The sequence below is a fragment of the Lygodium microphyllum genome, chromosome 6, assembly GCF_053477565.2.
Source record: "Lygodium microphyllum isolate KBCC chromosome 6, Lygodium_microphyllum_v1.1.10, whole genome shotgun sequence".
NCBI lineage: Eukaryota > Viridiplantae > Streptophyta > Polypodiopsida > Schizaeales > Lygodiaceae > Lygodium > Lygodium microphyllum.
In genome coordinates this window covers 108828331-108855604 of record NC_141140.1, presented here as the reverse complement: position 1 = coordinate 108855604, position 27274 = coordinate 108828331, and the positions used below count along the sequence as shown (strand labels likewise).

Sequence of the window (27274 nt, the reverse complement as noted above, 5' to 3'; positions counted from 1 at the left end):
AAGTCATTTGGGGTTTGATAGAGATTTTAGTGGTTTATAGGGCTTGGATGATAAGCTTGATATTCCTTTAATAAGAAGACCGAGTATACACAGAGCACATGGTAATGTAAAGGCTTTACTGAGTAATCTAGTGATACACAGGTCTAGCAAGATCAAATACCCTATTAAGATTTGGTTTTGAAGGTAATGTAGCTCACTATTATGCTTATATGATCAAGGTGGTTGAGAGAATTGAGTCCAATTATTTGAGGATGTTTTTGGTCATGGTCATTAGGATGCAACAATGGATGAGGAGATGGATGCAGTAGAGGCTAATAAGACTTGGGATCTAGTACCATTGCCTAAGGGCAAGAAAGCTATTAGCTATAAGTGCATCTAAAAAATCAAGCATGATGAAAATGGTTTTGTTAGCAAGTATAAGGCTAGGCCAGTTGCAAAAGACTATGCTTAAACATATGGCATAGATTATGAAGATACATTCGGCCTAATTACTAAAATGGCAACTATTAGGATGTGCTGCATCAAGTGTTTTCCCCTTACGGATTTGTCGAGAAGATCGTCACCTTTCAGAAGTCTGCTGGTCTTCAAGCTCTGCTACAGTTCTCTTCCCAGCATAGTGCTGTCCAAGCAAGAAGCACCTTACAGGGCCGGAATATATATGATGGTTGTTGTACTCTGGATGTTCAGTTTTCAAACTTGTCGGAGTTGCAAGTCAATTTCAACAATGAACGCACCAGAGACTACACAAACCCAACATTGCCACCTGATCACATGAAACACACACATTGCATCGTTCCTTCATATATTGCGGTCTTCCCCTCTCTCTCAATGTTGCTCTTCAGCATACAACACGGAATTGTCTTCCCCTTTCGATCTTGAATCCCCAGCTTACCTTCCACCACCATTCAGCCAATCCCTGCCCCCCAGAGAGGAAGCTTCCTTCCAAAAACGACCTCCTCCCCCGTTTCCAGCGGCCCTCTTTTACCTTTCATCTCTATTTTTTTCTTTCTCATCCAGTTACAGAGTACCTTCCTCCTTCTTTTTCGCGGCACATCTCCTCCTTTAGCATTCTGATTTCCCAAAAAAAAAAACTCCGTGTCTTCCTTTTTCCAGACCATCTTTTCCCCCCCAAATTCAATTCAAAAAAAACAAAAGCTCTTTTCTTGCAAAGCCTACACGTGTTTTGCGATAATCGAAAACCGTGTGGTAAGCGCCCATGAAAACATCTCCAAGAATCCTTAGAGGCCTTGAAGAAACATCCAGACCCATAAACCCACTAACACATTACATTCCATTACCCTCTCCAACTTTCAAGATATACTACTCAAGCGTAAGATCAAAATGTTTTCCTCCTATCGTAAAGGTCACTGTGAGCATGGAAGAAACTTGATCACACTCCACAACACTCTCTCCATTCAGATTCGGAAGACATTCACACATCTTGCTAGGATACGCTTTGATAAGCTCTCTAGACTCATCATGATCAATTGGTTCTGTGCCCATACTATTGCCATTTCACACATAGAACATCCAGTTGTAGATGTTAGAAACATCCTCACGAAGCCCATAATCAACATATCTTGAAATAAGTGTAGCCATGAGATTGCGTCTCGAGTTATCAGTCTACCAAAACTCCTTGTTCTTCTTCGTCTTCAGCATAGAATAAAAGAACAAACATAACAACTAAGTATGTACAAAGTATCGAATCACACACACGACTTTTGGGTGGTTTACACACCTCGAATGCGCAGCGATACGACATCCACCCCCTCTAATCCTGCGCATCCTCCGGATGGGCCAACTACCCATGATCATTATAATCAAGATCCACAAACAGATCAATCTCTTCGTTATGCATTTCCGGTAGATCAACAAGATTATCTGTCATATCATCTGTTTCTTCCATTGGAGTTTCTTCTCGTTGCTCATCTCTTAAAAATTCTTCCAATGGATATTCCTCATCATCTCTTTTCTTGAAAATTTTGATTCTTTTTCCAGCAATAGGCACTCTAAGCACTGTCCCATCCAATTCAGTCAGCTCATATGTTGCATTATCAAAGACATGTCTAACTATGTACGGCCCAAACCATCTTTTCACCATCTTCAGAAGTGCAGTATGCTGATTTTCAAGGCTACTATCAAAGACCAATACCCAATCTCCCTCTTCTATTGCTCTAGGCTGCAAGCGATGCCTGCTGTCAAACCTGTCCTTATTCCTTAGTCTAGCAACCTTCAATCTGTCAATAGCTAGCTGAATATCCTCAGGTCTCCTCTCCAACTGTCGAATCCGAAGAGCTAAGAGCTCTTCTCTCATCAAATCCTCCTGCCAAGGTAAAACTGACCAAGTCAAAGCACAAGTCTCAATCGGCATAACAGGTTTCTGACCATACATCAACTCTGCAGGCATATATCCTGTGGTAACACTATGAGTCGTACGATCAGCCCATAAAGCAAATGGTAGAAGTCTTGGCCATTCTCCAATCCGTCCTCTGCATGCTTTGGCTAATGCTTTCACTATCGACAGATGCCCTCTTTCACTCTTTCCATTTCCCTCTGGATTATATGCTGTGGTTAGAGCCAACTTGATTCCTAGCTGAGAGAAAAACTCCCTAGCTTCATCTGAATCCAATTCACCACGATCCGTAGTGATCTTACCCACGCAACCATACCTGCAGAAAATTTCCTCTAATAAGAACTTACACACTGCACTAGTGGTCTTCGTTCTCAAAGATCTGCCCTCAACATGATTGGTAAGATCCTCTCTAGCCAAAACAATGTATCTCATCTGCCATAGACCCATAGGCATGGTAACCAAATCAACTACCCACTTATAATGAATGCATAACGGATAGGTCGGATGAAGCTCATCTCTATGACGCACTACTGAATACATCTGACAGTCTCTGCAAGTCTCAACAAAGTGAGAAACATCTCTATACATGCCTTTCCACCAATATTTCTCCTTGATTTTCTCATAAGTAGCCCACACTCCTCTATGAACAGCCCAAGGACTCTCATGAAACTCCCTCATCACCTGTAACTGTGTCTCTCTATCGCAGACAACCCGCAAAGGTAATCCGCCTCTTTTCTTCGGATGCTTCCAAAGAAATCCGTCCTTGAGAAAATAACCATAGGCTTTCCTTCTGATCTTCTTGAACTCTTCATCTGTCCGTTCATCTCTTTTGCTTAGTGTACTAAGGTACCTGCCAATCTGCAACCAATCTCCAACATAGAGTTCTTCTATGAAAGCCACAATATCATAGACATGACAAACATGATCAACCATAGTGGCTGAAATTTCTGCATCATCCTCTTCTGCAAGTAGAGTCTCCTCATCATCATATCTAGCTCTAGACAACATATCTGCCACTGGATTATCCTTCCCTGCTATGTGTTTAAATTCCGGATTTAATGACTTGATGTATGCAATCCATCTCAACATGGCTATATCCGGAGTAGAGCAACTCGTGATCATACCAATCAATGGCAAGCAATCTGTCTCTACCACAACTGAAGCTCCAATAAAGTACTCCTTGTCACATTTGAGAGCCGTGACAATCCCCAATAACTCCCTCTTGATTTGCGGATATCTCCTCTGTCTCTCGTTTAGGACTTTCGCCCCAAACCGAATAGCATACCTATTTCCATCTGCATCATCTTGACCCACAGCCCAACCTATGCCAATTGGACTAGTATCAACTGTCAATACAATAGGCCTATCACAATTATAATCCGCTTTCCTAAGAGTAGGAGCATTCTGCAATAACTTCTTCAATTTCCGCATAGCTCTAGTGTGGCTCTCATCCCAATAAAATTTCTGCCCCTTTCGAAGCAGCTGATACAAACAATCTGCTATGTGTGCAAAATGAGGTATCCAAATCATATAAAACACACAAGCACCAATGAATCTCCGTACCTCCGAAGTAGTAGAACAATACTCTGCAATCTTGCCTATAGCATTCACCTTATCAGGTGAGGGTTTCCTGCCATAATATCCACACATATGCCCAACAATGACAACCTCATTCACTCCAAAAACAGATTTTTGCCCTGAAAGTGTCAAGTTTACTTCTTCTAACCTGGCCAAAATCTTCTCACATGCTGAAATATGATCAGCCACAAAGTATCTGCATCCCTGATCATTTAGACTCTCATTCTTCTCTTCTTCTGCACACCCCTTAATGGGCACATCATCCAAGAAAGGCATAGTAAGCTGAGGTAGGTAATCACGAAGGACCTTATGCATGGCATTCATCATATGCGCAACAGAATTAGTGGCACCTTGAGGCAAGGTACACATCCTGACAAGCCCAATAGGAGTTCTCATGGTGGTTATGTCCCTGCTTTCCAAAGCCAGCTGAAACTGATCATACCCTGAATACAAATCACCCAAAGAATAGATGGCACGTCCAGCAAATGCCTATGCAAACTCATCCACAACTGGACCTATACCAACATTCCTGATAGTAACTCTGTTCACTAGCTGCATGTCCTGAATAAATCGGAGAGTACCATTTTTCTTTGGAACTGTAAACCACCTGTTTGAGTATGGTGCAGATGAAGGCTCAAGGATTCCCATCCTGATTTTCTCATTCAATAAATCAATCAGCTTTGGCAAGTGTGCTTTAGGCACTGGAATAGGTCGGAGATTCCATGGGATATGAGGAATAGTAAAAATGACCATAGGAGCAACAATATCAGGATTCACACATCCAATCTCATGTGGGAAAAAAGCAAATCCCCTTCCATGACGTTCAAGCATCTCCTGAAAGCATTGCTTCTCTATGGATAACAAGAAATCACCATTTCCAATTTTCAATTCAGCAAGAGTCTCTGCTGAAAATTTATGACCAATATGCTCCGGATTCCTCAAAATTTGCTGTTTAGCAGCCCTCTCTATTTGCTGATTACTGTCAGGTGGAAGCGGTACAGCAACCGGCTTCACCTTCTTATCCACAGTTTTGTATTTCGTGTCAACCCTGGCTTCATTATGCTCTTCTGCATTACATAAACCTTGCTGTAAATCAGCAATTCTGCACTCCAATGGCTGAATATCCTCAGCCCTCTGCTCTATGGACTACATAGGAATAGCCCCAAACTCTGAATGCTGAAATATTTCAGCAGTAAACTCTGTTGGCTGAAAATTTTCAGCCCTCTGTCTCTCTGAAAGCTGATCATAACCAGCTGGAAACTCTGTTTGCTGAATTTCTTCAGCACTCAACACTCTTTGCTGAGTTACCTCAGCCTCTGACTCAATCTGTGACATAAAATCTGCAATTTCATGAAACATGTCCAGGGACTGCACTAATACATTACCATGACAATTCAGCATATCAGTTTTCAGCATATCTCCCATTTCTGTCATCGTATCTGCACAAATCACACTGTCATACATCCCATCTATGTGCTCATCATCCTCCAGAATTCCTGCATTTTTCAAATTTTTCTCCTTCCTGCATATATACTGCCTGGCAGCTCTAGGCAACCTAGAAGTCTTCTGATAACTCATTGAACTGTTTGCTGAAATCCCAACAAAACCGGAGAAGAAAACACTACTGCCAGGAGGCGAGAACTCCAATCTCCTCTCCTCTGTACCACCGTCATCTCGCGAAATGGCGGTACCTAATGAAAACCCGAATCCCTCACAGTGGGCAAGGGTGCATCTCTGAGAGTATCTCTGTTTCTAACATGGTTCACACATACAGTCATAAACTGAACTGCTCTCATACCATCTTTACTGCGAATCCGTGCATAAGCAGATCCATCATCCATGACCTTTGTTTCCATGCGCATCTCTGTAATGAATGGCTGACCAAGAATTATGGGATAAGAGCATGAATCCTGCACAAAGAAATGAAAATCCTCCTCTACATCACCAATAGATACCCTGACACTAGGACAGGCAGCATACAAATCACCTGCAGTGTTATTAGCGGCTCTCATACGCCACCCATGCTCTACATCCATAGGCCATCTGTTACTCTCATAAACTCCACGAACTATGAGATTAATCTCTGAACCATGATCAACCAATGCAACATAAGGCACCTGTTCCTCTCCAATCTTTACCATCGTCTCTATAGTTGCCCTAGCCCAATGGCTCCGCGAAAAGTGACTACGCGGTATCATGACAGGCTCATCAATTTCAGCATAATGCATAGGCTGACCCTCTTCTCTACCTGTGGAAAAACAGAAGCATTATCAACCATAACCTCATCCTCATCCTCATCCAACTCTCCAATCAAAACTCCCTGTGTATCAGTGGTAGACAATGCATGCCTTTTCCTCTTCAAGACCTCTTGAAACTGATCCTGAAACTCTCTTTTTGAGATGCCCAAAATCTCAGAAATAGTGAAAGTCACCTCACTGCCAAGTATCTTATCATTAAAGATTTTCTTCATGTCTGTAGATGTCTCAATATCGGACATCAATCTGAATCCTGGCTGCTTTCTTTCTCTAGGCTCTTGCCTCTTTTCTCTCTTTTGAGCATCCTCCATCTGTCGATCCGGCCCTGATCGTGAAGACGGTCCTGCAGTAGGTGGAGTAACAAGCTCACCCCCTCTAGTCTTCTTAGTTGCACTTGGATTTTCTTCATCCCTCTTACGCTTCTCCTCAACAAATACATCTGCACCATGAGATTTAGCCAAATAAGCATAAATAGAATACCTGTCAACAGGTGAGTCCCAACCTGTCTCTAATCTGATGCTAGAGCCTGCACTAGTCAAAACAGTTTGCTGAATTTTCCCCTTGTTTGCAGTCTCTATAGCATAAGTCCATAACGCTGACTGAGTCTCTGATCCCTTCTCAATCTGTACTCCATATGCAGAAGCATCACCTCTAGCTGTCACATAAGAAGTACGCGCAGCCATGTCCTCCACTAACTTCTTCATTCCACCTTTACCAAAGTTGGTAGCAAGTGGAGCTCCTGTCTCAGTCAACCAAATCTTACCATCTTGCCCCCAATATACCAAATTCTGCCTCCTTGCATCCTGGAAAGAGTCACAATCCCTGCAATGCTAATGCTCCGTACTATCACACCAAATACATCTCCGATCTCTCCTAGGTGCACTAGGAGCACTCCTAGGTGCAGTAGGACACTAGAAGAAGTAGTAGGCACAGTTGAAGCAAACTGCTCCTTCAACTTTCCCACTAACTCCGCTTTGACTGACTCAAGTGTCAAATCTGTGATGCCTTTGATTATGTCATCAAGAGAGGTAGGCACCGATGGAGCGGATGGTTTTGGAGCAGAAGGTGTAGGCATCGGTTGTGGAACAGGAGGAATAGGTGGAGTGGCAACAGTAGGCACTGGCATAGGCCAAGAAACTGGCCGAGGAGGAGAAGAAATAACAGGGATAGAAGTAGGCATAGGAGCTGATGATGGTGTAGGTGTCATGGAACCATTCTGTAGGCGAGTCTTCCATATCCTCCTCTTGGTCAAAGTCGAGACTGCATCCTGAGCATCCTGCCAATCAGTTTTAAGACCCATAGGCTTCGTGCGATCTTCAAGAAGCTCACCTAATTCTTCTTGAAGAGCAGAATCTGCAGCTTGCAAGAAAAGCTCAACTTTTTCAACATCCAATGCTCTTTGTTCAATGGCATCAAGCTGACTATACCTCTCTTCGAATTCTCGAATCAACTCCGAATCAGCGAGACCTTTGTTTGGCATGTAGATCCACTCTTGGAATGACCGCCGAGTAGCCATACCAAAGTCCTCAAGGAAGTATTCTTCTTTCAGGGCCTTCTTAAAATCTTGCCAATGTGTATTTTGAATAAAAAGATCAGTCAGTTTTGTCCTCAAAGCAGGTGTGACAAGACGAAGGAAGTACTTACTCATAAGTCCAGCAGGAACTCCAAAAAACCCCATCTTGATCTCATATGTCTTCAAATATGCTGAAACATTACGCCCGTCAAATAGCTTCTTCTCATTTTCAACTGCTTCAATAGCTTTAGTCGCACTGTTTGCATTCTCCTGCTCCGAATAGAGTTGCCTTTGTTGAGACAACTGCTGTTGATGCAATTGTTGCTGCTGCTGCATATACAATTGTGTTTGCTGATTTTGGAGCTGCATATACATGGACATATTCTGCAAAATTTGCTTTAGATCCTCCGTTGAAGTACTTGATGCAGCAGTCATTGATGGAGCTGAAGTAGAGGCAGCTGGAATTGTAGAAGAGGCTGAAATAGAGGCTGAAGTATCTCCCATCCTGAAATTTCTGCGACGCTTTCACGTCGGGTTCACCAAAGATGTCGAAGGGTTTGTGAAAGCAAAGTCGCGTCTTCAGAAGACCTTGATATATGTCAAGATGGAATATCAATCAAATGAATAATCCAATGTCATAATAACCATACAACAATTCCAGAACTTAATCAATAAATTCTGTTTAGACTTCAGCATGTCCCTGTTCTACAATTTTTCCTTTCAGACAGATTTCAGTTTATGTTCCAGGATAATAAGGAGGGAAAAGAGATTGGATACAAAGCATAGTTTTTATTAAGAAACTTCCCACGAGGTTATTATTTCACAAGTCCAGTTTGAAGAGATTTAGGAGATTCTTCTCAAAAGATGAGGGAATGATTCCCTGCAAGTTATTAGCATGTAGATCCCATGATCTGAAATTCACTCCACAGACAACGAATACATGCTCCTCTGCATTCCACTCTAGGCTTTGGGCACACCACATCAATTTCCTTATTGACAAGAGAGAGCTTGTTCAAGACCAGGAGCAGCAGCTCCCTTTCCAAGGAAGTTGAGTTGAATTTCAGGGCCTGAAGGTTCTCAACAGTTCTGCTGGACCGAAAAGGAGACCACTCTCACCATCGCTGATCTCAACAAGGTCCGATCCATAGCTTCCATTTTCAATGAAATCATGGATCATTGCGGCCAGATTGTGTTCATTATCAGTACTGCATGTGCACCTTGCGAAACTAGATAGGCCTGCCCGTGCTTGCTTAAAACTTCTCGATTGCTATTGCCCCTATCGATACAGTCATGACGATCGATGCCTTAATTAAGGTCCAGACTCTTGTCTACATCCACGTTGAGTTGGAAAGCCCCCATTGGGAGTAGGAGCAAGCGTCTGAGGCCACTATTGGTTCCCAATGTTTGCAGGGCCTGTGACTCGGCTTCTTCAGTGAGGTCACGGGCACGGCGAGGCAGGCCGGGCATACCACAGGGGAAAGTGCGGGCTGGTGCTGCGGATTCGGGCAGCGGCGACAGTTGGATAATGGCTTTCAGGGCAAAGGCACAATAGAGGATTCTCCTTCTGACTGGGAGCTCTGATCGTCTCGTTGATGCAGAACCTGCGAGTGACAACGTTATCGCAGACTGAGAAGCTTCTTGGGAAGCAAGCGATTAGAGTTTGGGATGGGGTGGCCGTTCGCAAAGATCTCCAAGCTAGTCATGCTCCGGGCAAAGAACCAGGCCCTATTACAAATGCAAGATTTGGCCTCAGCTATGAGTCTTATGCACTACTACACCAACGTGCAGCCGACTATAAGGGGGAGGAATGTCTACATTCAGTTTTCATCCCATCAGGAGCTCACCACATCTGAGCAGTCGGGGCAGATTCGGAAGCAACCTGACCAGGATTCACAACCCAATCGAATCCTTCTTATTACCATCCACAATCCGCTGTATCCTATTACAGTGGATGTGCTGCATCAAGTGTTTTCCCCTTACGGATTTGTCGAGAAGATCGTCACCTTTCAAAAGTCTGCTGGTCTTCAAGCTCTGCTACAGTTCTCTTCCCAGCACAGTGCTGTCCAAGCAAGAAGCACCTTACAGGGCCGGAATATATATGATGGTTGTTGTACTCTGGATGTTCAGTTTTCAAACTTGTCGGAGTTGCAAGTCAATTTCAACAATGAACGCACCAGAGACTACACAAACCCAACATTGCCACCTGATCACATGAAACACACACATTGGATCGTTCCTTCATATATTGCGGTCTTCCCCTCTCTCTCAATGTTGCTCTTCAGCATACAACACGCAGTTGTCTTCCCCTTTCGATCTCGAATCCCCAGCTTACCTTCCACCACCATTCAGCCAATCCCTGCCCCCCAGAGAGGAAGCTTCCTTCCAAAAACGACCTCCTCCCCCGTTTCCAGCGGCCCTCTTTTACCTTTCATCTCTATTTTTGTCTTTCTCATCCAGTTACAGAGTACCTTCCTCCTTCTTTTTCGCAGGCAGATCTCCTCCTTTAGCATTCTGATTTCCCAAAAAAAAAAAACTCCGTGTCTTCCTTTTTCCAGACCATCTTTTCCCCCCCAAATTCAATTCAAAAAAAACAAAAGCTCTTTCCTTGCAAAGCCTACACATGTTTTGCCATAATCGAAAACCGTGTGATAAGCGCCCATGAAAACATCTCAAGAATCCTTAGAGGCCTTGAAGAAACATCCAGACCCATAAACCCACTAACACATTACATTCCATTACCCTCTCCAACTTTCAAGATATACTACTCAAGCGTAAGATCAAAATGTTTCCCTCCTATCGTAAAGGTCACTGTGAGCATGGAAGAAACTTGATCACACTCCACAACACTCTCTCCATTCAGATTCGGAAGACAATCGCACATCTTGCTAGGATATGCTTTGATAAGCTCTCTAGACTCATCATGATCAATTGGTTCTGTGCCCATACTATTGCCATTTCACACATAGAACATCCAGTTGTAGATGTTAGAAACATCCTCACGAAGCCCATAATCAACATATCTTGAAATAAGTGTAGCCATGAGATTGTGTCTCGAGTTATCAGTCTACCAAAGTTCTTCTTCGTCTTCAGCATAGAATAAAAGAACAAACATAACAACTAAGTATGTACAAAGTATCGAATCACACACACGACTTTTGGGTGGTTTACACACCTCGAATGCGCAGCGATACGACACGGATAAGGTTGCAAACACCTCTACACGAGAATAATCATGTGCACAACAGTTATGATAGTAAGTGTGGAAAAAACCAAACACATTTAACACTTAACCAAGTCAAGCAAGTCAAGGTTTGACTTGAGGGGAATTAAAGCCTTAGAAAAACAAAGGCTTTAAGTTTTTTTTAAAAAAAGAAAAAGATTATAAAGAAGAGGAGACATTAGGAATTTTGGACCACCCCCTCCCCTCCCTTTTTTGGTGAATTGTCATCATCATCGTCTCCCCTTGGAATTTGAAGAACTAAACGAAAGAGAAAAAGGCTATCTCCCCCTTCAATCTCAAAAAAAGGCTCAAGAAATATCCCCCTTTTCTCAATTCGACAAGAGACCCAACTTGAAGCACGATCACCTGATCTAGGCGAATCAGTCATGGAATCTCTAGCAGCCCGTCTGGACCTCAGAATGTCTGAATGAGGTAGTGAGTCGAGCAGCTGGGCACATCACAATTGGTATCAGAGCCTACATTAACATAGGATATGATGCAAGTATAAAAACTAGTAAAGATTTGTAACTACAACATAAGATATCTTTTCCTTAAGTTGAGAATTCTTCTCTTGTTAACATATGTTCTTGATTTTTTGGCAGAGGGACAAACTTTGGGATCAAATCATGTTTATGTCAACCCTACACTCATCTAGTTCCAAATGGAGAGATGAGATGATGCAAATATTAGATAAGATATACAATCCTTTGCCCTTGTATTATGAAAGACAATGGTGTTAAGCAGCACAGGTATTGTTACATTGATGCAAGCTGTCTCGCTTACCTCCAGAACAATTTAAAGAGGCTAAGATGGATGGAAATCCTTAAGGTTGCCAAGATTTATCTATTCTACAAGACCAGAATAAACTCAAACATATTCATTGGAGGGGGTGACAAGTCAAATTAAATTGGTACATCTATGAGGAGGTCACAAAGGTTATATCGACTAACTGAATAATGGTTGTAGGTTGCTCCAGTTACTACAATTATAAAATAGACAAATTACCTAATCTTTCCCGAAAATATAGATTTTTGGATATCCATTCCTAGAACTGTAATTACTATGTAATGGATGTATCATAATGTCATGCCTAGGTTATAGTAGGGAGTCCTCTTTCAAGAATAATATAAGCCTCCGAGCTACTCAAATAATGTATTCCCTTTTTATTGACATGAATAACTATTTTTGTCCATCCGTTGTAATCAAAACTAGTTATCACCTTAGCAACCAAGAATAATGGAAAAATATTATCCATTCTATTGAAATTTGTAAAAAAAAAAAAGGAATTGAAGATTGGTTAAACCCTAGTGGAAACAAGGTTAACTTATAGAAAACTTCATCAAGGTAACGAAGTCGGAAGAAATTCTTTGCATTTCAAACCATGTATATATCTACCATGCATTCCTTAGATTACCAATGACAAAATAAGTCTATAGCTATCGTATAATGAATGTGCATTCCTTATCCCTCCTATTCAGAATGGCCATATAGGACAGATCGATACGCTGAGGTTGATTGCCCCAACTATATCAAGATTGATCTTAGGTGAGTCCAATGGATGGAGAACTCAAAAGATCATTGAACTATCTCTCAATGATAACCTTGAACAAGATCCCATTCTTCATACTAATGACCGACTACATTGCCAAAATCATTGCATATGTAGAGAACCAACTAAGTTCATCCGGATCAATAGAATTGCTATTCTAGGGGGTAACCCTTGTCATAATTTCTACAAAGAAATACCAAAATATGGATATATACACCACAACTCCAGCCGATAGAATCTACTTAGTTACTCGAGACCCATGGATAAGTCAAAAGATAAAAGTAATTTCTAGTTGAAATTTAAAATCTATTTTGATGTATAAACCCGGATCATTATCAGAAAGACCGAATATACATATTTTCCTTCCAAAATTAATGAGATCAATTAAGTAAGTTAATGTCTTCCTTGAATACTATTACAAAAAAAAAAATCGTGAGAACTGTTTAAATTCCTAGGATGTAACCTCGAACCTCAATATCTCAGAAGCTCAAAGCTGATTGGGAAATTTTTAAGAAAACTTTGAGAGAAGATTTTTTCTGGTGCACAAATCGGATGCTGTAGCGAGCCCCGGAAGGTCCCCAAGAACAAAAGAAATCTACTTTTGCACAAAAAATAAGAGAGAAGACTTGCACGACATGAAGCAAAAAGACTAATTGGGTACAATCTCCCCCCATGCCTTGTGTGAGCGCTCCACAAATCATGTATTTTAATATTTATTCATCTCCAAGCTCAAAAATAGCCCAAATTTACAATTAGCACGCTTTAGCTTTTATGTTTGCTTTTGTCCAAATAAAGAATAAAGCGGTTGGGCGCCCAAAGAGTCGGGCTATGCCCAAATACAATGTCCAATAACAAATATTTAAATCATGTGCCCATGCGCATATAAAAATAATAAATATATGTCAAGCACTTTAATAAAAAAGAGCATCAAAATGAATATTGGTTCCATGCCTAAAATGCGCGCCCATCAGAATTGATAATTTCTTCTAAATAACTTGAATACACGTTGTCGCCCAATGCTTCCCAACGCCACCGTTGTCTGCTGTACACATCAATTGAAGCATTCTCAATTGTTAGAAAATAATAAAATTAAATCGACAAAAGTGAATACCTAGCAGTCTTCAGCTACAAAATAAACAAATTGGTTAGAACTCAGTCTTAACCTTAATTTATTACGAGTGCGCACTCTAAACTCATAAACGTCCATTAATTTAAATATGTATTTTGTGGAATCACCCACTTGCACATTAAATTAACAAGATGCCCGAAAAGGACAAGTGTCCCCATTGACTTTTCACACAAGGAATCCACCTTGTGTATGAGCCCCGGCAATAAATATAATTTTATGGAATCCACCACAAAACCTCATGAAATCCACCGTGGAATATGCCTCCTAGCATCATATCCTCGGGGTGGGATAGCAATTGTCCTCAATTGCTATTAGCTCAATGTGGAGCCAACAGAGGGGTAAGCACTTAGAGCGTGCATCCATTGGACCTCTTCAACAGGATGATTTTTAAACTTAACTAAATATCTAGAATATCTATGGCCAGTTCGAGTGGTCATAAAGTCAGTATCTAGAATAGTTTCAGGTTCAAGGATTTTAGTTTCTTCTTCCAACAAAGAAGGATTTTCATAGACAGGGTGTACATGTAGTTGGCCTCTAAAAGGTCGTAACAAATTGATATGAAAAGTGTTGTGGATTTTCCAGTGTTGTAGTAATTCTAGTTTAAATGCATTGTCATTGATTTTGTGAATAATCTTGAAAGGTCCATAAAATCTAGGAGCTAACTTTACAACAGGGTGCTTGTCAACACTTTGTAATCTTCTCTTTTCAATTCGTAACCAAACATAATAATCAATGTTGAAACTCATAGCTTTTCTTTTCTTATTAGCTTGTTTTGTATATGATTGCTGGGCTTTTGCAATCATATCTTTAACTTCAAAAATAGTAGTATGCATGTTAGCAATATCATCCGTAGCTTAAACTTTCTTTGACAATGATGTAACAGGTGTAGGCAATCTATATCCATAAATTATTTCAAATGGTGCTTTCTGTGTAGCTGTATGTGGGGTGTTATTGTATGCAAACTGAAGTAAATGTAAATGTGTATCCCATGTTTGTGGTTTTGAAATTGTATATGTATGCAAAAGATCTAAAATTGTACTATTAGTAGCTTCTGTTTGCCCATTTGTTTCAGGATGAAATGTAGATGAAAAATCAATCTTTGTTCCTAAATTAGCAAACAAAGTAGTCCAAAAATTATTGCAGAATCTAGAATCAAGGTCAGAAATAATAACTTTTGGCAATCCATGGTTAGTGAAAATAGTTTTCAAAAACAATTGAGCAGCTTGAGATGCAGGTAAACCAAAAGGCATAACAAGGAATTCATAGTGTCCAAATTGTGTTCTAAATGCAGTTTTGAAAATATCATATGTGTTCAATCGTACTTGATGGTATCTAGATTTAAGATCTATCTTGCTAGATATTGCAGACCCTTGTATTTGTCCATAAGATCCTCTACCCTAGGGATCGGATATCTATTCTTGACAGTGATCTTATTTAAGGCAAGATAATCAATGCACATCCTATAGGTATTGTTTTTCTTCTTCACTAATAGGACAGGTGCACCAAATGGAGAACTAAGGGACTAATGAGTCCTCGGGTTAACAATTCTTCAACTTGGACTTGAATTTATTTTTGTTCAATTTGGTTGTCTATAAGGTGCTTTACATGGTGGTTGTGATCCAGGAATTAGGTCTATTTTGTGATCTTCAGGATATATAGGTGGTAAACTAGGTGGTAAGTTAGCAGTAAAACAATCTTAGAATTGTGAAAGAAATTGTGCGTGCCTAGGATGCATATGATTTTCTTTAACTTCAATTTCATTCACCCATATCAAGTAGGATTTGCTACCTTTTCGTAATGCACGTTTAGCTTGTGTATGACTAAGCAATTAAAATTTATCGAAAGTGTGCATACCATGCAATGTGATTTGTTTCCCATTAGAATGAATCTTCATTGAATGCGTGGAATAGTCTATATTAGGATTATACTCATGACACCAAGGCATTCATAAGATAATGTCACTAGATTGCAAAGGCACAACTAAGAAATTTCTACGTTCAACATAATCACCAATTTTAATTTCTAAGTCATAAACTTCTTGTGTTCCATTGTATCTAGTGCCTAAGAATGCAACCTTGATGCGATAATGAGTGGAAACAATATGTAAATTCAATTCTTTGACGAATTTTATAGAAATAAAATCGTGTGTGCTCCCATCATAATGTAAAACAGTCTTTTCTCTACTATGCACAAGACATTTCATCGTTAATAAAGAATGGGGATTTGGCATACCTGGTAAAGTATGTGAAGTAGTACCGATATCGTCATCGTCTTCTATGAAATTTGGCATTTCTTCATGGTCTTCATCTTCAGTCGCTCCCAAGTAGTTGATATGAACAATTGGCTTTTTGGTTTGACAATTGACCGCTAGATGTCTAGGTTTATGGCACTTGTAGCTGGTTATGGGTTTGGCTTTAGAAACATTATTGGTAATGGCTGGGACTTTAGGAATGTTGGGATTTGGCTGGAAAGATGGCTTAGGATTTGGATTTGTGTTTGATGGTAAAGCAGGCCCGGGTCATGTCCAAGATTTACGGAATGAAGATGGAAGGAAACAATTTTGATTGAATCTTCAAAAATTTGAATTGAATTGTTTTGAATCGAAGTTACCATTAGTTGGGTATTATTGTGGTCGCTCCTCTCATCCTGGAATTTTGTCTTCAGCATCATGGACCAAGGAAATTTCATCTTTGAGAGTCGTTGGCTTGAACATGTTCACCTCCACATAAAAATGTCCAAGTAAGCCAGACATAAACTTGACTTTATGGGTTGCCTCAGATACATATTTGAGCATTCAAAGTTGCAATAAAGCATTCCAAAAACACTCAATATATTGTGAAATAGGCTCGCAATCCCTCTGTTGCAAAAGATCCCACTGTTTGATTGCTTTTTCATAGAATTGGGATGGAAGAAAATTCTGCAAAAATTTCTTTTGGAAAGTCTCCCAAGTAGTATGACAATCAATGCTTTTGTGGACAATAATCCACCATAGGGATGCTCTATCCACTAAATGATTAGTGACATACTTAATTTTGTATTTCTCAGCATACTGTTCTTCATGGAAATAATCATCAAATTGAATGATAAAAGCAAGTACAGTCTTTCCATCGTGTGATCCATTGAAAGTACGGAATTTGAAATTTCTTTTACTTATCTTTATTTCTTTCCGAATAAATTGCGCTTCAAGTGTCACATCGATCGTATGTCGTATAATATCTTCAAATTGCGGTCCATCTTGGTCGACGATAGATCATTGCAGACTAGCCAATCGAGCTTGCAAAGTTTGACGTGCTCTTCATTCCTCTTGAAGCTGCATCATAATTAGGTCCAGTTTTTGCTCCATCATTGGTTTCGGTAAATCACCTTCGGCCATAAAATCTTCCATGGCTTGATCAGACATCCTGCAAAATTTCAAATAACCTGGCACACTCGAAATCTTGTTAGCTGGATAAGCATAGCTCAAAGTCGCGTTTACAAGGCTTTTATATATATATATATATATATATATATAATGGCTTTTTGCAATATTTCATCTTTGTGTATGCTGAAGTTGATGTCACGGTGTTCTTTCAAGCGTATACTTCGTTCGTGTAGACTGCGTATAGCAATCTGCTTGTTGGATATTATCTTAGTCACAGCATGGGTGTGAAAAGAGGCTTGCAAAAACTATGAAAGTGGTTCGGAATTAATTCAGTGTGTGAACAACCTCTATAGAAAAGATTGGAAATTGAGTCTTTGAGCCTTAGTAAAGCTAAAAAGCTTTAGGCTTTGGATAATAATAATTTAACTTAATCAATCGTGGATTCTGAGGACGATGGCACCTTTTGAATGATGACAGTGGCAATCAGTACATGCTGCCGTCGCTGATTGTGAAATCTTTGAGGCCTTAAGATTTTTAAGCTTTTCTTTAAGCTTACAAACTCAATCTTGATGAAATTGCTCACCTGTTTTCATGAGAATTAGAAGACTTAACAAAGAAACTTGAGAATTGGTCCTCTGCCATCAGAGACAGGTCCTTCATAATCCAACAGTGTAGCAGGGGGTTCTTCACTGCCAGGAACACATTGATATTGACGGATTGCCTTGAGAGTGACTTTAGAGCTTGATCATTCCAAAAGCTTTGCCTTCGCACGAGATGGTAAGCAACCGGAAGCCCTTGATCTCAGCTTTGCTCTGATACCACTGGTGCGCAGATCGAATGTTCTATGCGTACGTAGCGAGCGCTAGAAGGTCCCCAATAACAAAGAACTCTACTTTTGCACAAAAAACAAGAGAGAAGACTTACACGCCATGAATCAAAAAGACTAATTGGGTACAATCTCCCCCCATGCCTTGTGTGAGCGCTCCGCAAAGCATGTATTTTATATATTATTCATCTCCAAGCTCAAAAATAGCCCAAATTTACAATTAGTATGCTTTAGCTTTTGTGTTTGCTTTTGTCCAAATAAAGAATAAAGTGGTTGGGCACCCAAAGAGTCAAGTTGTGCCCAAATACAATGTCCAATAACAAATATTTGAATCGTGCGCCCATGTGCATACAAAAATAATATGTATATGTCAAGCGCTTTAATAAATAAGCGCGTCAAAATAAATATTGGTGCCATGCCTAAAATATGCGCCCATCAAAATCGATAATTTTTTCTAAATAATTTGAATACACGCTATCGCCCAATGCTTCCCAATGCCACCGCTGCCTGCTCTAGACATCAACTGAAGCATTTACAATTGTTAGAAAATAATAAAAAAAAGTGATAAAAGTGAATACCTAGCAATCTTCAGCTACAAAATAAATAAATTGGTTAGAACTCAGTCTTAACCTTAATTTATTACGAGTGCGCACTCTAAAATCATAAACGTCCATTAATTTTAATATGTATTTTGTGGAATCACCCACTATGTAATCACCCACTTGCACATTAAATTAACAAGATGCCTGAAAAGGATAGATGTCCCCATCGACTTTTTGCACAAGGAAACCACCTTGTGTATGAGCTTGGCAATTAAAATGATTTTATGCAATGCATCGCAAAACCTCGGAATCCACCGTGGAATATGCCTCCTGGCATCATTTTCTTGGAAGATGTAGGATTGGTAACTAAAAAAATATTTATATATTAGATGAAAATCCCAATAAAGTATTGGCTACTACAACTTTGCTCTGTGAATTTGAAAGTCGATATGCACAGCTGGATGCCGATGAGCAACAATCATTGGAGAGTCGAAAAATTGATTTGTCTCTGAATGCTGGAGATCCTATCTTGTAAAATAAGCTAATTGATCGTTTAGAATATATATCTTCTGAAATGGAACTGAAATGAGATTGGGCTGATGTAATTGAGGCATTGCATATGTTGGTAAAGAGAGAGCGGATGAAATTAAGATGGGGTACAAGCACCTCACCTATTAGTGCTCAAAAGGGGACTAAATTTGTAGGCGCATGTGGCTATGGCGGAACAACCGGCTATAATTATTGGTCTCGCTCTTAAAGGTGATGCTCTGGATGAATTAATCAAAGGCATGTGTGATTTGAGGTTGAATTTGATAAAAAATCTATGCAAAGGTCAAAAAGTTGGATGTTAAGGTAGAAGAGAAGGCTCGAGCAACAACCCAAAGGCCGTATAGAGAAGGATACAAGAGGAGATGCATTTGAAGTGATAGTTTACAACATGAAAAGTGAGATTGTATAGCCTATTATGAAGTGGAAGCAAAAAGGTTATTGTATAGCCTACCGTGAAGCAGAAGCAAAAAGATTAGTCTTTTGGAATTTAGATGGCAAAATACATGCAACAGAAATTGGTCTTCCAATAGAGCCAAATTTTGGAAATGGTAACATGTAGAAGAGTTTCGAAGATATGGCTACAAGGACAACATTTTTTGCCATAGATGCAACCACATATGGGCTGAGAATTGAACACACTGATGAAGCTTGTAAAGGAGGCATGATTGAAGCAAAATATTGTATTTGGATATAAGCATTAGATTGCATGGAAAAGGAAAAAACAACAAATTATGAGTTGGCTGATACAAGTCGAGTATACGAGGGAGAACAAGATGGAGTGCACCAGTGGATTCATTTTTAGCCTATGCTTATTTGTCTAAGGTTCATAATCAAGAAGCTCTTGTGGAAGAAAAGAGAGGAAGAGATGAGGACACTACTGGTCCTTCCTCTTCAGGCCTATCTAGGTGCATAACATGAAGTAAAATGGAGCAGAAAGAGGCTGAAAAAGCCATACATGAGCATGTTATGGAGGATGCATCTCAAGAAAAGAAACAAGAAGGGAAGAAAAGGGGCAAGCAACTCGGTTATAGGTTACAATCGGATTTTGAGACTACCACAAACCTTAAAAAGGTCTTGGAAGATTGCATACTTGGCAATAGAGTGGAATTCACATTTGGAGAAGTTGTTGGAATCCCAAAGCATGAATTTCATGATGCAATCATTGATATGTTGAAATGAAAAAGACTGTTTGATGGTGAAGTTTTGCAAGCATTGATGTAGGTTGACAAAGACATAGAGAAACATCTTCAAAGGGAATATGATGATGCATGTAATGCTATTTTGGAATAGGTTGATGCTCAAAATGGGCTAAATGGGAGTGTAGACAGCAAGCTTGTGGTTGAAAATGGTATTATGGATAGCACTAAGCATAGAGAGAAGGCTATGTATAATGGGGATGTCTATCAACAAACACATGAAGAAGTTCTATTCCAAGAAACAGTCATTATTCACGAACGCATTGGGCTCATGCTACAACAGAGACAATTGTTAAAGTGGAAGAAAGAGAGACGCCTTGCATAGCTCTCTTGGATCATGGTTATGAGATCAATGTTATGGCACATAGCTTGTATGAGAATGGAGGTTGGCCAATTGATGTAGATCCAGGATGGCACATGCAAGCAGCAAACAATTCATCGGGGGATCTTTATGCAGCTTGTCCAAATGTACCCGTGACTATTGGAGATGTTAGGGATGAATATCTTTTTTTTTCCGGGATTCATGTAGTTATTTGGTGATTTTTGGGTAGCCCTATATCTCAGAATCAAGGCTAGAAACAAAAGCCTTGGATGATGCTTCTTCATATACTCAGGTTCAAAGTAAAGATGGTATAGTTTCTCATTGTTTGTGTGAATCATCCCCATTGGTGAAGGACTTGTCTGGTGCCTCCTCTCTAACAAAGCGTTTGATGACTGCAATAGGTGCAAGTCCTAGTCTTGGTTCCACAAGACAGTAAGATGATCAATCGAGGGCAAGAACTATGTGGTAGACATCGAGGAATCACCAATGTGCACCAGCAATTGGCATTCCTTTTGATGCAATCAAGCCAGGCAGAGACATTAGTGGTAAAGGATCCTTCATATATTACGTGAAAGCCACAATAGATAATATCAGTTATTTTCCTTCAAATTTGAAATTTGTGCCAAAATGTAAAGGGGCTCTAATAATGCCAAGTTACAATAGTTTCAAGTGGAGTGTGGGATGAAAAAGGTCAATGCATCAATTGTGCGATGCATTGCCTTCACTTTTGAACCCCCTTGGGCTACAATATTCCCCTTATTCAATAGTGATACATCGAATGATGTATTGATGTGGGGTCCTTTCAAGGATGGTAGATATAGAAGAACAATCAAGCGCTTGTGCAAGCCATTAGTGGGATTAAACCCTAATCCCAACAAGGTGCCCAATGTAGAGGAGAAAGCTAGGATTGTGGGTGTTATCAATAATATGCCAAACATAATTTACGCATTAGTGGATGGGATGAAGGCCATGCATAGTGTCAGCATCATCCATTCAGACTTCCATGCTACGAACATGGTACTAGACTTTACCAAAGTGAACATCCCTAAAGTTGGCATCATAGATTGGGGTTTAATGCTCATTTCTCGCATGACAAGACTAGCAATCAGTTGTGGTGGTCCAAATGATCCCATACACCTTATAGATGAGCATTGGCAGAAAGGAGAGTTGGAAAGGAGAAGAAGACATTGGATTGCAAATGAGATCTACGACCCACTCTGCTAGCCTACCTTTAGCAAGGAGTCAAATGTGTATGCAATTGGCTCGCTCATCATCTATCTTGTTGAGTTTTGGTACCTAGGCCAAAACTTGTTGTTGTGCAGGAAGCCAAGGGATGCCCTAGATGAAGTAATCATGCATCTAATAGTGTTAAAGGAAAGTGATCGCATGTTGGTAGATGATAGGGATGCATGTATATCCTTTGCATACCTCGACCACTTTTTCTGAGGGTAGAGTGTGGGATTGATCCTGCAAAGGCACAAAGATCCCTTGTAGAGCTTGGTCCTATCTTAGCTCACCCCTTTTGAGTAACCCAACTCTTACAATCTCTACTTGCATTTTGTAAAACAATCTATCAGTTTTTGGAGTTTCCATGACTTGTGAATCCAAACATGTCTTGAAAAGATTGGCAACTTTGTAAACCTCTATACTCCATGGAATGGAACTCATAATTTGTGCCTATATATTAAGTTAGTTAAATGCTTTTAATTTTTAGGAGTAATTACTCCAAGATTTCGTATCTATGTCTCATTCACGATTTGTTTTGTATGATTGATAGTTTTTTCAAGTTTTGAAATTCAATATTTGCGCTATGTCATGTTTTATATCAGGGTGAAGATTTTATATCTATAAATTGTTTCTAGTTAGCAAATGTGAAACACTGGTGAGTATTCTAATGCATACAAGAGGTTAATGAGTACAAATAATCATATCTTGATATTTACATCATAGACCACAATGCTTATCATAATGCACTTAATAAAGGTAACACTTAGAAAGTTTCATAGTCACTAGAACCACTCAGAGATTTTTATGAACCTTTGATAGTTGCTTTGCGATTAATTCCATGATAAACTTGGATATCAAAATATTAACCATATCACATTTTATCTCCATTGAACTAGTGTCATTATTTAGTAAGGTTTTTTAAAATGTGCAACGATTATGTGTACATCATGCATATGTGTGTTATTATTTGTAAATAAGATGCTTTAATCTAAAAGCTTGAAACCAATCTTTTATGGGTCATAGTTATGTTGGCAATGGTCTATATGTTTATTTCAATTTCAAGTTATAATATTTGGTTTAATGTGCAATTAGTACAAAATGCATAAGGATGTGTATGTGCACACATTTAAGGGTGTTGTTCCTTGTTGCAAATAAGGTGATTTAATCCAAAGGCTTGAAACAAATCTTTTATGGGTCGTGGTTAAGTTGGTAATGATTCACAAACATAAAAAAATCAACAAGATACTTCTATTCTTGGAAATGAAGCAAATAATGAGACTGAAATACCATATCAAATAGCAAGAGATCAACAAATTTGTGTCACTACTAGTGTTGGAGTAGTTGAAACACAAGGTATACCGACTGTACAAAATGCTCCATGTCAACCTATACAAACAAATGAAGAAGAGATGTCAATTTCCTTGAAAAGCACACAAGCTAGTGAGAAGAAAAATAAAAGAATTTGGAGCCTTGCAAAGCGTACATTTCAACTAGATTGGGTTAGTAAATTTCTATTCATTGAGCGGGTTATACTAATAGATGCTTCTACTTCAAAAAAGGCTCGATGTATTAGTTGCTCATGGAAAAAGGGAACTGATTACACACTTCAACTCAAAATTGACACTATAAAGAAGCATGTAGGCAAGGTATATGAAAAAACCATTGTTGATGGGCAGAAGTCAAGTACTAGTAAATACCACTCCATGTGTTGTGTAGGAAATATCAAGTCAGTCTTATGTAATTTTTGTAGCTCCTCAAATAGTCCATCCCTTAGCTCAAAAGACATATGCCTCACTTTTTGTCGAACAGGATGGCTAGCTTCCTTTAGGGGAATAATATGCACTATTGAGATGGCAAGATCAACACGTGCAGACATTGATGATGGACCACCTAGCTAGATGGGTCCGCATATCTACATTAGCACATCAGTGGTTATTATGATCCTCACATGGCCACTGACTTATCACTTATTATATTTAGTTTGTTACACATACCTATGGCTGGCATAGATACATTGCTAGTTGAATTGTATAGTCTGTTATGCATTGCTTGACTTAGTAGAACACTTTTCTTTATGTTGTATCTTATCTATACTCTACTTCAACAACGGGATCGTGAGCCTATTACTCAGTATACAGAGCGTTTTTGGAATGCACTCCTACAGCTACGTATACTTGAAGACGTACCAGAGACGACACATAAGCAGAAGTATATGTCTGGACTTCTTGGACATTATTACGCTGAAGTGAACATGTTCAAGCCTGCTACCCTTGAAGATGCCATTTCACTAGCTCACGACACTGAAGATAAGCTACGAGGTAGAGATAGACGACCACAGCAATTCCAAGCCAATGGTAATTATGGATCTAAACAATTCAATTCCAATTTTAGAAGTTTTAATCCAGGCCGTTTCTCTTTATTATCTTTCCGCAAGAATTGGGCTAAACCACCTGCATTACCATCCAATGTCAATCCAAATCCTAAGCCTATTCCACAAGCAAATCCAAATGTACCTAGACTTCCCGCCATTGCAAATAATGTAACCAAAGCTAAGCCAATAGTATGCTATAAATGCCACCAGCCTGGACATCTAGCAGCAAATTGTCATTCAAAGAAGCCACCAGCTCATATCAACTATCTTGGAGCCATGGACGAAGACGAACATGAGGATATGCCTGATTTCACTGAAGATGAGGACGACACTACTACTACTTCCGATACTTTACCAAGTATGCCTACTCCACATTCTTTATTGACTATGAAATGTTTGGTGCATGGAAAGGAAAAGACTATTTTGCATGATGACGGTAGTACTCATGATTTTATTTCAGCAAAATTGGTAAAGGAATTGAAATTACAAACTGTACCTACGCATTATTGCATAAAAGCTGCATTTTAAGACACTAGGTATAATGGTACATAAGAAGTGCAAGATTTAGAGATTCAAATTGGCCAATACACTGAAAGAAGAAATTTCTTAGTTGTTCCATTACAGTCGAGTGACATTATTTTAGGAATGCCTTGGCGACACCAGCATAACCCAGATATAGATTATTCCACACACACAATGAATATTAATTTTCAAGGAAAATCTATTACATTATATGGTATGCATGCATCTAATGTTTTTCCACTACTTTCGCATACTCAAGCAAAACGTGCATTACGCAAGAGTAGTAAATCATATCTCATTTGGGTGAATGAATTGCAAGTAAAGGAAAATCATATGCACCCTAGACATAAGGAATTTCTTGCATATTTTAAGGACTGTTTTGCAGAAGACCTACCACCAGGTTTACCTCCTTCACGTCCAGAAGACCATAAGATAGATTTGATTCCTGGCACACAACCACCTTGCAAAGCACCATATAGACACAACCAAATAGAGCAAAAAGAAATCCAGAGTCAAGTTGAGGAATTACTAAATAGAGGTTTGATTCGACCTAGCAGTTCTCCATTCGGTGCACCTATATTGTTAGTCAAGAAAAAGAATAATACCTATCGTATGTGTATTGACTACCGAGCTTTAAATAAGATCACTGTAAAGAATATGTATCCTATCCCTAGAGTTGATGACCTTATGGACAAACTGCAAGGATCTTCTATATTTAGTAAAATTGACCTTAAGTCTGGTTATCATCAGGTGAGGCTAGATAAGTCTGACATATTCAAGACTGCATTCAGAACACAGTTTGGTCATTACGAATTTTTGGTCATGCCATTCGGATTGACTAATGCACCTGCTACCTTAAGTAGAATGATGAACCGTATCTTTCTGAAATATCAATATTGTGTAATTGTTTTCTTTGATGATATTTTGGTGTTTAGTCAAAATGAGAAAGAACATTATGAGCATTTGTCATTGGTTTTTCAGTTATTGAAAGAAAATCAACTGTTTGCAAATCCTGAAAAGAGTGAATTCTTTAAGACAGAAATTGAGTATTTAGGTCATATTGTATCATCTGATGGAATTAAAGTTGATCCTAAGAAAATTGATGCAATATTGAATTGGCCTATTCCTAAAAATGTGCATGAGTTACGCTCATTCCTTGGTCTTGCTAGTTTCTATAGGAAGTTTGTACGTAATTTTTTATTACTTGCTTTACCATTAACCAAACTTCTCAAGAAAGGAATTGTTTATCAATGGACTGAAAATCAACAGAAATCCTTTGACTTACTGAAACATGCATTAACCAATGCCCCTGTTCTACAGTTGCCTGACTTTAATAGACCATTCTTTCTAGTAGTGACCGATGCTAGCGGATCAGGAATAGGAGCCGTACTAATGCAAGACAATCATCCTATAGCATATTCTAGTTGTAAGCTGAAACCCTCTGAGCTGAAATATTCCACATATGACAAAGAACTATTAGCAGTTGTACAAGCATTAAGATAGTGGAAACACTACTTAATGGGTTCAGAATTTATGATAAAGATCGATCAGCAAAGTATTAGACATTTACTCAGCCAACCCCAAATCTCAGACCGTCATATCAAATGGGCTTCCTTCATTCAAAGTTTTCATCCTATCATTCAATACCAACCTGGAAAAGAAAATGTAGTGGCTGATGCATTGAGTAGAAGACCTGCCATTCATAATATTTCTGTCATATCTTTTGATTCTTTGATTGCTATGAAAGATACATATCACCAGGATATTACTTTTCATTCTGATTGGAATAAATTAGTTCAAAATAATTTCATTCCTGTTGATTCATTGTCATATAATGATGGATTTATGTTTTATGAAAAGAGACTGTGTGTTACTATTCCATTCTGATCTTTTGTTTTGAATGAAATTCATTGTCCCCCATATCAAGGTCATAGAGGTATCATATCTACATTACGTATGTTAACTGAAGATTTTTATTGGCCGCATATGGATGCAGATGTATCTAACTTCATTTCTGAATGTTTGATTTGTCAAACAGTTAAGAGTCATCATGGTAAATAATATGGATTACTTATGCCTTTGTCTATTCCATCTAAACCTTGGGAACAAATTTCTATGGATTTCATTACTGGTTTACCAAATACTAAATCTAACCATGATATGATTTGGACAGTTGTAGATAGATTTAGTAAACAAGCATATTTCATTCCATGTAAGAAAACTTTAACAGCATCACAAGTAGCACAGTTATTTTTGAAAACTGTTTTTACTAACCATGGATTGCCAAAAGTTATCATTTCAGATCGTGATTCTAGATTTTGTAACAATTTTTGGATTACACTGTTTGCTAATCTAGGCACAAAGATTGATTTCTCATCTGCATTTCATCCAGAAACTAATGGACAAACAGAAGCCACAAATAGCACAATTCTAGATCTTTTACGTGCATATACTATCTCTAAACCTCAGACATGGGACACTCATTTGCATTTATTACAGTTTGCATATAACAATACACCGCACACATCTACAAAGAAAGCACCGTTTGAAGTCATTTATGGATATAGATTATCTACACCTGTTGCATCTTTGTCTAATAGAATTCAGAGTGCTGATGATATTGCTAGTATGCATAACAATATTTTTGATGAGGTTAAGGATATGATTGCTAAAGCTCAGCAATCATATACCAAACAAGCCAACAAGAAAAGACAAGCCATGAATTTCAAAGTTGATGATTATGTTTGGCTAAGAATAGAAA

The 27274-nt window shown here is 39.0% G+C and overlaps 1 pseudogene; it reads left to right on the top strand.

Moving 5' to 3' along the window:
• Positions 1-9364: 9364 nt before the first annotated feature.
• On the top strand, positions 9365-18861 carry LOC148034948 (polypyrimidine tract-binding protein homolog 3 pseudogene; annotated as a pseudogene).
• Positions 18862-27274: the final 8413 nt, after the last annotated feature.